The sequence below is a fragment of the Prenolepis imparis genome, unplaced genomic scaffold (assembly GCF_030444845.1).
Source record: "Prenolepis imparis isolate NDT839.2.m4 unplaced genomic scaffold, iyPreImpa1.0 SCAF_13, whole genome shotgun sequence".
Classification (NCBI taxonomy): domain Eukaryota; kingdom Metazoa; phylum Arthropoda; class Insecta; order Hymenoptera; family Formicidae; genus Prenolepis; species Prenolepis imparis.
This window is the reverse complement of record NW_028141171.1, coordinates 10,819,423-10,831,648: the sequence shown is the minus strand read 5'-3', so window position 1 is coordinate 10,831,648 and position 12,226 is coordinate 10,819,423. Positions and strand designations below refer to the sequence as shown.

Sequence of the window (12,226 nt, the reverse complement as noted above, 5' to 3'; positions counted from 1 at the left end):
AGGGTTTCTACGTGCTTCCTATTCCTTTGAGCCTCTTGATCAACGTGATCATAGCTGAACTGTTTGCGCAGAGAGGCCGATCACGATGCTGCGGCAGGAGAGCCTAGTGTGGTTTGAGCGATCTCGTACGGACCCGCATAAATTAGAAGCGTTAATACGCGTTAGAGCAATCTCATCTTGGGTATTGCCTGAGGGATAATATCGCATATCCATCGGTCTATCCGTTATCGCGTGTCCGGCTCGGCTACCTTGACAAGCGAGTCCTTGCTCCATGAATTATAAATAATTGATAACACGTAAAATGATACCGCAAGATAGTAAATAAAAATATATATATTGGATTAAATTGAAATAAACTTTGCAATCTCGTAATTTCTTTATAATTATATTTGTGCTACGATAAATAAATAGGAAGAGCGAATTTAATTGTATAAATTGAATACAATTCTGTAATTAGGTATATTATTAGCTTTCACTCGCATTCCGTTATATTTGTTTTACGAGTACAATGACGTAATGGGGACGTGGTTATTAATTAAAAAATGTTTTTGTCTTATTTCTGTATATACATGCATACCGTAGGAACGCTTTATAACAAATTAATTTGAAATTAAAATCGCCGTTGCATGTTTGTCAATTTGCTTTAGGAAAATACGGGAGACAGTAATATACTCCGGGAAAGAAAAACATTCCTCGTACCTCTCTCTCTTTCTTGTCTTTTTTAATCTGAAAATTAAAAATGGTTAATGGATTTCACGCGTTGCGCAATTTTAATCGTCGCGGCGCGCTTCCGCGGCGCTATGACGATGCTGTTGGCGCGAGCGCTGATTGGTCGTACCGCGCGCGCCGGTGGCGCCGATTGGCCGGCGCGCAAAGTACGTTCGATAGCTCGATCTCGCGCTACCCCCAGTACCCGGCAGACTCTCGTATGGGAAAGTACTTCGTCCGTCGCGTCGGTACTTTCGAAGCTCCCTCGTACGCGGACCGCGTGCACAGACATCATCCTCTCCCTTTTTACCTCCCCGTTCATCTTCAACTTCTATCGTTCCCTTCGCATTCGACATTTCCCGAAATTTTCGACGCGGAAACTAATAATAAAACATCGCGCGTCCGTTCGACCGACGCTATTCTCGGCCGCTCCAATTGGCTTCGGTTCGCGAGCGCGGGAGAAGACGGCTCGCCATTTAAGCGAGACGTTTCCTCGCGGCTGTCACGCGCGTCCCGCATTCCTTCCTTCCTATCGGCGAACGACGTTTTACATGTTGCGGTTGCGTTTTGTGCAAGCGAGCTCTTTGTGTTCCGTGAATCCTCGGTTTGCTCAGTGTCCTTTTGTTGATTTTTACGGATTTTTCGACGGCCTGTCCACGAGCGTCCACGAGCGACAGCTGAACAGACAACTTCGCTGGTGAGTCTTGTACATTTGGCTAATTTCATGCGATCGTTTGCGATTCTTTTTCTTTTGAATTGAACGAGTGAATTAAAGTGTCTACGTTCGTAAGATTTATAAAGTAAAGAATTTGTGTTAATATTTTTAACGCGTTAAACGTCTGGCGCTTTGTTCGCGTTTTGATTCACCGTGCATAAAATAGATTGCCGATGTACCGATTTTGAATTGCAAGGCGATTATACGGAGCTCCAGGTGGTATCGTTCGTTTAAGGACGCGCGATTAGCAAAATGGAGCACTATACCGCATGTGAACGCAATAATACCTGACACGTTAATTGTCACGTTAATTATACTCGATGCGTGAATTTTGTTTTGACTCTTCCTCTTTTCGTTTATTACATTTTTTGTAGTTTTTTTTATTTAACGTGTCAAATTAACTACACGTGTACGTCGAGCAATGTCAAATTGAATGAAATTGTTTCATATCATATATACATTTTGAGAGCAAACTTCTCGTAATTCCTATTATATAATTAATAATTAATCGTAATTAAACTCTTTGTACTTATATTATATTTTTATATAACATAAAAAGTGTTGCAAATATGTGACTGCAAAGGAGGAAGCACGTCAGAATAAATCTTAATATAATTTGCAAGTTGCTTAATATCGAGAGATACTGCGTATATAATAGCAATTAAATAAAATTATACGCTTTTAGAGAAGATGCGCAATAAACTTGCTGCATTCTCCTTGAAAATAAATAAATACAAAGTGCCGAGTATTTAATTCTTTATCTAATCTATCTCGACATTTGTATGTAAAAATACTTACCACTATTTTTTGTATAAACAAAATGCGCTCGGAAATTATCGGCGTAATTCTATATTAGCATAATATTGATGTGTAAACAGTGACGTTTGTAATCGCGTTAGCTCGTCGTATCTGAGGTCATCGTCCGAGGTCAACAATACGCGACGCGTGAGCTTCAATATCGGAGCATTCGCTCGCACGACGGAAGCATATGGAAAAAGTACGTCGCGATAGATCGCAAAGATACGCGGGATAAAAAGAGATTGCCGAGACTGTCAAGGGTCGCGTAGCCGACGATTGATAGTTGTACCTCAGTGTTATCACCATCGTAAATTCCCCGGTAGAGCGTTCGATTTACGCGTCCGTTCGCGATATTTTTCGCCGTCGTATCGTCAAAATAGAAAAATGTTTGCGTCACGGGTAGAAAGGAGCGTGATCAATAACAGGGGGGGTGTCTAATTCCAATAACTCTCTCTCTCCATCGCTCACGAGATGCGTATGTAACGAGGATGTTGTTATCGCGATGTGTAATATATTCTCCTTGAATAAAAATTGCGCCACGGAACTATCAATTTGTTAAAAAAACATTGCACGCCGCCGCGTTTCTCAACAACGCTGAACTTCACTGCTATAGTTTTATTACGAATTGCTTAATGAGTTTAAAAGAGCTTAATACCTCTTATAAATACATTATATGAGTTAATCGATATTCCTTTGCCGTTCTAATGGGACTTCTTACATTCGCCATGAAATTTGTTTATTTTTAGATTCCATCCGCACTCTATACTTTTTAGACTTTGTTCTGTTTAATGTCGCGACACACACTGTGCGCGTATATACATATACAATATTACGAATGGGAGCACGTTAATGTGACACGCGAATGCGTAATTCGTCTTGCAATGAGAGTTGGAAGCAACGAGACCACGACGACGCGTCGCCATTTCACCCCGTGATGACTCGACGTCACGAATCGTGAATTTTGCACGCTTTCTTCCTCGTCGGTTCGATGAACTCTATTTTCGCGCAATTGCTAGCTCCATTTAGGGAAGACAAATATATAATTGTTTTTATCTTCTATCTAGAACATATTATTAAATAGAAGAGTAATTAAAGAAATTAGAAAAATTAATCTGATATAAATGCAAAGGAAAGATTATCCGATATAAATATAATCTCTCGTTTCTTTTGATCGCGAAATGGTTGAGGCAAACTTGTGTGTGCATCGAAGGGACGAAAATCTTGTCGATGTATATGTATGTATTTTCGCGCAGCCTTCTTTCTATGTAAATATTTACGTTTATATAGGAACTTTATACGATATCTAACCTATGTATGAAGCCAATAGACGCTCGATCCGTAGGCCATGCAGGAAATAGACTTTGGTAAAAAGTACAGATTTTCCGAAGCACCCGGGAAATCAGATCGCAAGGGAGATTACAAATATCGGGAACCTCTACGGTAAATCCTTTTATATCTCAAAATGTGGAAAACGGGACTCGCATTTGGCTGTTCGGTCCAATTATTGCTCGCATTATATCTCTCTGTGTGTAGAAAAGCAATGAGGATAATTTCTAGTTTTGAATTTTAAACATACGCTACTGAATTTTTTCGTACATTTCAATTCGTGATCCGTGTTGCCGTTGATCTAGAAATAATATTTATTGCAATCAACTAATTGTGAGCTAAAATGATGGATTTAAATGGTGTATATTTTCGGTATTTCTTGTAACATTCGCGCGATTCATTGTTAAAATAAATCGTATAGTTCTAGCTTGTTAAACTTTTCGGCCAAAGGGTCATCGTATTGCAGCTATCGTCCTTTTACTCTGTAGCATGTGTTGATCCCATTAAAGAGTAAAACAACGCGCGGCATAACGCGCGAAACACGCAGTGCAACGAGTCGGACATTTTTTTGCCGCATGTCAGAGCAAGGAGGGATTCAAACGCGAGAGGGCGGAAATCTTTCCTGCCCATGCGACCGTATATCATTTCGGTTCTGCCACGTATATAAATCCAGTTATATAACGGCTCGTTTGCGTCCGTGTAAAGTGTAAAGGATAGGTCGTATAAAAAATATTTTTTCGGTTTTTCCGACACGAAAAAAGGCAGTCTGATGGGCGTTGGATGAGAATGCTAGATGCGAGAAAAGAGTAGCCGAATGAGACCACTTTTAAATCTGAAAGGTATACGTGCAGCTTAAAAGCTGTTTTATACAGCAGAAAAACATATATTTTTGCATCGTGGCAAATCAAATACAACACATTTATATAACTGTCGATTTTACATTCTAAAGATTATAATGTATATTTAATCCAAAGATTTATGATATTCAATCAAGATTGCTAGAATCTTTTTTTAAAATTTCTTTTATAAATAAATATTTTATATAGAAATAAATATATACATTTAATCTTTAAATTTATATTCGAAAATATTTAAACATCTCAATTTTTATTAAAGATGATTGAAAAAAAATTTAAATGTAGGTACTTATACTATATATTTATTTATTCTTAAATGCTGCTTTATATTATTTGTCTCTTTGCTGGCGCTAGACAATTTCATATCTTTTATTGCGCGTTCTCATATTTTTTTTTCGTTTTTTCATTGCATTGCTAACAAATTTCTTTTCCCTCACCTTGGTCTTTTCTTACGGAATAGATGTATTAGCTTGTATACGAACTGTTTTGGGGAAGTTAGTTCTGTAGCCATCAGATACAGCCATCGAGAAGACTATCGCGCAATATCGTGGGATTCGATGGTATAATTGAGAACGGGGGATACTGCGAATTGGGTTTCGGAAATCTACCAATGCGAGTGAGATAAATTGTTGCTATTTAAACCATTTATTTATCATGCGGTTATATTATAATAAATTCGTGAATATTATTTGTTCGCAAATAAATTCGTTATTGAGAATATTTTAGAGATTACATTTTCTAGTAATATTATATTTGTGCAACTTAATGCACATAATTATTGGTCCGTCCTTTACACAATCTTTGCCAACATCGCAAAAAATATTTAATTCTTTTAAAAGTCATGCATACGTCAACTATTAAATACGTTTACTTAATATATCATTTCAAATACTTGAATATTTTAAAATGAGACTCTCAGACGAGACGCGCGTTTTTTGATAAAATATATCGCTGCTATGCAAGAGGAAACGGAGATTACATCTTATCTTATGCGAGTACTTGGCGTGACGTTCCCGCGTGCGTTTCAGAATAGTAATCGCGTTCGCAAATTCTGCAAGGGCTCTTTCGCATTCGCGGATTAAAGAGATAAAAAAGATTCCGTCTCTCGTACAGAAAAATATAAAACATTATGCTTTATACATCAAGAGCGAACAAATTTTTAAATACAAAAATTGAATTATAAAATTCGGTATATATATATATATATATATATAATGAAAAAGAAATAAAGTAAATTTCTGGTTTTTTTTTAATTGATTGGATATTTGTTTAGAGATATTAGTTACAAGTTATTTCAGTTGATGGTATGCAATTATTTCGAAATAATCAACACAATCTGCATTGTTGATTTCATTCAATCACGATACGTATCCTCAATTTTCCCGGTAATTAATCGCGACACTCTGTCCATTAGTCTGTGGCTCGTTAGAACATACAGGAAAGCAATGTCGAAACCCGACGAAGCATCCTCGATTGAGAGAGAGAGAGAGAGAGAGAGAGAGAGAGAGAGATGAGACAGCATGATAAAAGAGAGAAAGAGAGAGGCGAGACTCGAGAGGCGCATTCGAGTATCTGCGAGAAGTGGCTGCGAGCAGGACTCGAGAAACCTACGCGAAATCTAATTCGAGTACGTACGTACCTAGGTAGCGGTGACAGGGCCGGGGGCCTTATGCATATTCAATGTATCTGCGGCCGGAGTGCAGCTCCGGGTAACTCATTGTACTCGACTACTCGCGGCATTTGCTTCACCTCACCTACTTGACGATGACATGAAGGACGGACGAAAATTGGCGGAGGGTGCATATTCGTTGGAAAGCCGAGCGAGCGCGCGACAGGTGAGGAAGGCGCCTCTCGCCTCTTAGGCATTTTCCCACCCTATACCTTACGTGCACCTGAGCTCGACTTAATGCCTCATGCACCGGGGATGCACGATAAGAGCGTCCTTGACGCGTATTTCCGGGAGCGGCTTCCGGTTTCGAGGATGTGCCCGACAGCAATGTCACGCTACAGCGATATCGTACGGTGACCTGATGTTTGCGTAGGGACATGTGAGAAACGCGACGCGTTTGCTCATTTATCATTGCCGAATTATTTTAAATGCGACAAATAAGTATTATTTAATATTATCTTATTAATATTTAACATGGAGTAATTTTAAATGACAAAATTGTTGTGACGAGACTCGAATCTTATGCAAAAGTTAATTTATCACCGCGTGAGAAATTTTATACGAACGCGATGCTTTCGCATTAGCTCGCGTGTTGTTCTTGAAAAAGAAATTAAAGTTGTAATATTAGGCACGACAAGAGAAGGGGACTGTAAAAAGTTACAGAAACTTGTCTCGGGTCGCTGATTACAAGACTGATAATACTTCTCGATGAGATGATCCTTTTCAACTTTGTCATGTTGATTGCTGGCGTCGGGATCTTCAATTCCGGAATACAGTCGCTTTTGCTGTCAAGGCTGTCGGATTACAGGTGCTAAGGTTTATGAACTTCGCGCCCAAGTACATAGTAATCTAAGTTTAAGAAAGCTTCTGTACCGGGCGACTACCGGGAGAACACACAGAGACGAACAAGGAGCAGTTGGAATGGGATTTAATAGAATGCCGCGGGTGTCTGTCCTTAATCTTTGCACACTGAACTCTTGCGTCTATATCGTCTCAATTTATCTCGGAATTCTACTCGTACCTATCTGCCTAGAAACTATCTTGATTACTTAATCTCACCATGCGGATTAACTTATTTGTAATTATTTTTGCTACTGTTTCTAGTGTTCGAATGAATATAGCATATATTTAGAAGTTGATAAAATAAAATAAAACGGCAGAATCGATGCGATCGTCTCGTTATTATATTTGTAAGAGAATGAAGATAATGAGAATCAAGATTTCTAAATTGGCGTTCCGCCAAGTAAAGAGAACGATGTAACGCGAAATATACGAGTATTATTATACTTGGCTAAGTATTCAAATATGAGACGCATGATATTAGACGACGTTTAATATCGCGTTTGAATTTGTGCTTTTCTTGATAAATTTCTAATTCATGGTGGATCATAAACCGAGCCCGAGTGAATATCATCCAAGCATGTCGGTTATAAGGTTGCTCTGCCCGACGAGGGAACGGGTAGGGATTGGTTTTAGGGGTCGTTACTTGGCTCTCGAGTGAAGGTGCTCTCGTTGAAATTTGCATATCAATAGGAAATGTTTATTGATAGCTCGTCTGTCCACGTCAGAAAGGTAAAAGCAGGATGCGCTGGTGAATGGGAGGAGAAGAGAGAGCGAGAACGAGATGGCTCCGCACCGCGGCTTCTTCGTGTATTCGTCTCATCAAGATTTACCTCCTTGTCGAGCAACAGTCTTTGAAGTAGTCAGGAGATGCTCCTAGTATTTTCAGCATCATTTAACATCTTACGACATCCGCCCGGCTGAAAGATTTTCCTAAGCCGTGGACCCCCTGCCGGGACTTCCGGTATGATCAACGTCTGTCTCGGTCAACGAACCGCTAAACAAAAGCTTCTTCTAAGCGCTCTTGCTTCTTTTCTATCTTATCGAAAGCGCTTTCTTTGAATTCAGCTAATGATACGGCTATCAGCGCAGCTTTTGTACGCTTTCTCTCTCTCCTTCTCTCTCTTACCAGCAAGATGATTAATATCACATTGATTTCATCTTTTGGTAATGTTTTATTATATATTTGTTCCAACAAAAATAATAAGAATTTTTTTATCGCTCATATTAAGAAAATAATATATTGAAAGCGATGCGCTTTAATTGCCGCTAAAATTGATTTTTTATTTGGATTTTTGATTAAGCAATTATTATTAATCGCGCAAGTATAATTATTCAGTTATTCAATCCAGAATGTAAATATAGATTATCAATATAGATGCAAACGAGCTTTCTCTATCTTCTTTATTTACATATCATTTTTAGACAACACATGCAACGTGGAGAAGCGACAAAGATATTTGCATCAGGTGCAGCAACACTCATGCATCTATCTTTCCGCCTCTCTTCGCGCTATTCTGCCGGAGATCAGCTACCTAAATTCGTGGTTTGCCTTTGGAAGCCTCGGCACCGGGCTTACTTTGCATATGTTCGACTACGCGGAGAATAACACACGCGGTTCCGTATATATAGCTCGTTCATCCACTATTCCACTATTGACTTTGCGCAATTCTATGTTAGTTTTGCCTATAAAAATATGCAACTTTTTGTTTGCCTTTGTTTATCGTTGTTACGACTAGTTAGAGACGTTTATATTTTTTGTATGTTCATGTGAAGAAATTCAAACAGACTTAATTGATTAGGATTACACGCATTTCGAAACGCAATCACATTCGCGTCTGTTTTTTTTTAAATTCCTTTTCCTCCTCTCTCTCGCATCTCTCTCTTCGTATCATCGGGCGAAAGATCGACTGCTTACCGAAAAATGCGCGGCTCGCGTTTGGCAGTTGCGCCCCGCCAGACGCTATCTATATCGTCGGTTCAATTGTACCGAGAATAACATAGGGATCTGGTTCGATATTGCACATTGCAGTCACGTAGACTTCGATCGTGCGTTCCACCTGATTTCGGATTCCTAGCGGCGCCGTCTGCTCGCGATCGGTGCATCACGGCGCAGTCCTGCTGGAACCGCCGTTTTACGTCGATTTTCGCCGAAAACGCGGTTTGCCGCCGGTTGTGCACATAAACCTGCCACTTCTTCTGCTATACATATGATTATCCCTAATTTTTAGGCAATTTGCATCGCGCCTCTCTCGCGGGCCTTTCTCGTCACTGCCGCGAAGATTTAGGCTCGAGACAATTCGAGATCAAAATTGATAAAATATTTGTAAAGCCCGATATGACAATATCAAGTTAAAGATCGATTTTTTCAATAAATTAATCCTATAAAAGTATATTAAAATATAAAAGAAATCGCCATACGCACACATACACAGAACGAAATATAAAAGAATACGATAATGTTATTTATATGGAGAAAGAAATATTCAATGGGGATATTTCGCGAAAATAGAAATGTGAAAAGAATGATAACGATATGACAAAGACCAGTTTTTATACTTATAATATTTGAAAAAGTAGATCTATTTTTTTTTTTTTTTTTAGTCCATCTATTTGAATACTCGCAGTCGGGGGCGTCTTTACGCATGAATGCGAACTGCAGTTCTGCAATGCTAGGGGCTTACACAATTGTTAAAATTCCGTTAAAATTGCGATTAATCTTTCCATTGTGCATAGATCCTTTGTGACGGTACACTCATAACGGGAATTTAGTTGCGCGATGTTTAAAATACGCCATTTATATGTAACATTCGTATCAACTAGCAACTCAACTTTTTTACTTTTATAAAGATCTACTTTAGCATCTTTTATTTTCTTTACTGTTCGAGCTTGAGAAAGAACAATATAAGAAATTCAGATTTTAGTTTCAGCTAGTATTTTTCTGGTGTGTCGGGTGAAAGAGTTTAATTTCGTTTATTAGAGGTTGGAACGAAAAGAGATTAGTCACAGTTTGGACAGATTTAGTCGATGCAAGTGAAAAGTATGTTGCAGAAAGTATTCGGATATGTCGTTTTACTGCCCTAGTGCTACTGCAGTTGGCGCCGCGGGAAGAATTGCCGTATCAATGTTGTAAATTCGCAAGTTTTGCCGTACCATGTATGCTATGCACAACATGGTGGCCACGTGATTCAGACTGGCGTGATTCCCAGTGGAGAAATAAATCGACGACAGGAATGATTTTTTCCGCGCAGATGGCCATTTTAAGCAAAATGGCTTGTCATATCGAATGATTTATGTGACTCTGCAATATTCGGTTTAATAACAGTTCAATCCGATATTCAACATTTTTTTTTTCGTTTTTGTAAACGGTAACTTTAAGTAATTTAACAAGTTAATTTAAAGTTATGGATAAAAAGTTAAAATTGTAAATTATATATAATTGTCTATATTTATGATTTAACTATCGTAATTATATCGTAACACACAATGAAAGAAAAATATTATTCTTTAAATTATTATTTCACTTGGAAACTATTCACTCGTTTCTTCGTTATTCTTTAGACACCGGCGTCTTCTTATCTTTACCGTTCTCTCCTTTCTCCGTCAAGAGTCAAGATATCTGTCATAACAGGCGGGCCCTATCACATGCAACCGCAAGTTGTCTCGAATCGCCCGCGAGATGGAAGTGAGTTTTGATTAAAGTTAACACCATGTCCGCGGGAATCACGTCACATAACTCGCGATCGTTCTTCCGTCTCTTCTTCCGGTAAACAACGATCGATCGCGGTCGGGTCGGTATCTGGCTCGGCGCTTTGTTGTCTCGCCGGTTGTTTCCACTTGGACGATCCACGATGTAAATTGGATTTACGGAATCAGAATGAAAATTCGTTGGTACGTAAATCGCGCGCGGTTTATCGAGCTCTTTTTCACGTCGTGCACGTACCCTCGATCTTGGTAGTCCTGGATATTCTCGAGAAAGATGGAAAGGGAAGGGGGAGATGTGGGAAAGAGAAGTTCTGGCGAGTTACGAAGGGTGGTCGCATTGATTCTTCGCCGAAGGGCCGGTGGTGCCTGGTAGAGAGAACGGTTTTCAGCTTCCGCCGTCACCTTCTCTCGCTCGCTCTTTTCGAGAGCTCCCTCTCGTTCGATAATGGAGGCCTGCACTGAGATACCTGCTTGGCCTGCCTACCCGCTTACTTGCAGTACACATCGTGTGTGTATGTGTACATATTTGCAGCTGTTCATATATATGCGAATGATAGTGTCCGCGTTCGCGTGTGTATGATTGTGTGTAATGTTCTCTCTCGTGAGCTAAGACGTAGGTATAGCGATGCATCGAGCGAGAGAGGGATACGGAAGCAGGGCACTTTGCGTGATTGGGCCAGCTTCGTGAGGCACGACGGGTCTTAACATTCTCGTATCTTACTTGCTTGCCTCGTGAAGATCTCGCCGATCGCTTTCATCGAACTTTCTTGACACCCAGTACTGTGAAGCGCTAAACCAAGCCATGCATGGCTGGCAGTAACGGGAGATAATGGCAGAATCCTTTCTGGATTCTAGTCTAATCCTGTTTTATTATGGAAGAGTACCTTTGTCCAGTAGAACAAGGAAGCGCGTGTCAGACTGTACGCAATATCCGCGCGCGAGGAGATATTCTCTAGAAAAATTCACCAAGTATGAAAAAATTATGATTTTTATAAAAACTTTGTGTACGTTATATTTTCAAAAACTGTTCTCGGACACAGTTTGGCTCTTAAAAAATTTCGCTCTTGAAAGAACTCTCCTCAACTTTTCAGCATACATTTCTCCATTATTATTTTTTTTTGTACAGAAAAGATTTTGAATTTTATAAAAATGGTGGAGATTAAATAAAAAGTGAAGACAGACTGTAACAATTTATACAATGGATATTGTGCGCGGATATCGCTTCTCACGTATATTTTGACTCGGAGGAATTTCTTCGCACGATTGCAGAAAGCAGTTAAAGTCATTCGAGCGTCGACGCACGAGATGACATCTCCCTCGCGCTTTGCGCGCTCAAGGCCGTCACGCGCGCGATGTTTCCCTCGCATTGCGATCCAGGAAATTTCACTGCCGCGCATGAACATGTATATGATAATGGCGCTTTGTGCTGCGAAGATGATTCCCAGAGGATCTTTCCGGGACGCGCCGACACCGGCATTGTCGGGTCTGCCGCGGTTATCGTTCGAAACACATCTACCGCGCGAAATTACTTTGACGAATTAATAACACTCTGCGGATTCTTGTTAACTTCAACGATAAACTTCGAGCTTCCGCCTACACTCGAGTTAT

General features: G+C 39.7%; 2 protein-coding genes across 12 annotated transcripts in view; one reads left to right on the top strand and one right to left on the bottom strand.

Annotated features, from left to right (window-relative positions):
- LOC145944878 (protein turtle) overlaps positions 1–12,226 on the top strand; it is a 247,977-nt gene that overhangs the window by 30,752 nt on the left and 204,999 nt on the right. For 10 of the 11 annotated variants that reach the window (XM_083053512.1, XM_083053517.1, XM_083053516.1 and 7 more), the window contains exon 1: positions 918–1,405. The exons of the other annotated variant lie outside the window; for it this stretch is intronic. The gene's annotated coding sequence lies outside the window, so the exon portion shown is untranslated. Of the gene's footprint in view, positions 1–917; positions 1,406–12,226 lie in introns of those variants that run through there. 11 annotated transcript variants of the gene reach the window in all.
- LOC145944884 (uncharacterized) overlaps positions 1–12,226 on the bottom strand; it is a 219,505-nt gene that overhangs the window by 27,096 nt on the left and 180,183 nt on the right. The gene's annotated exons all lie outside the window — the stretch shown is intronic.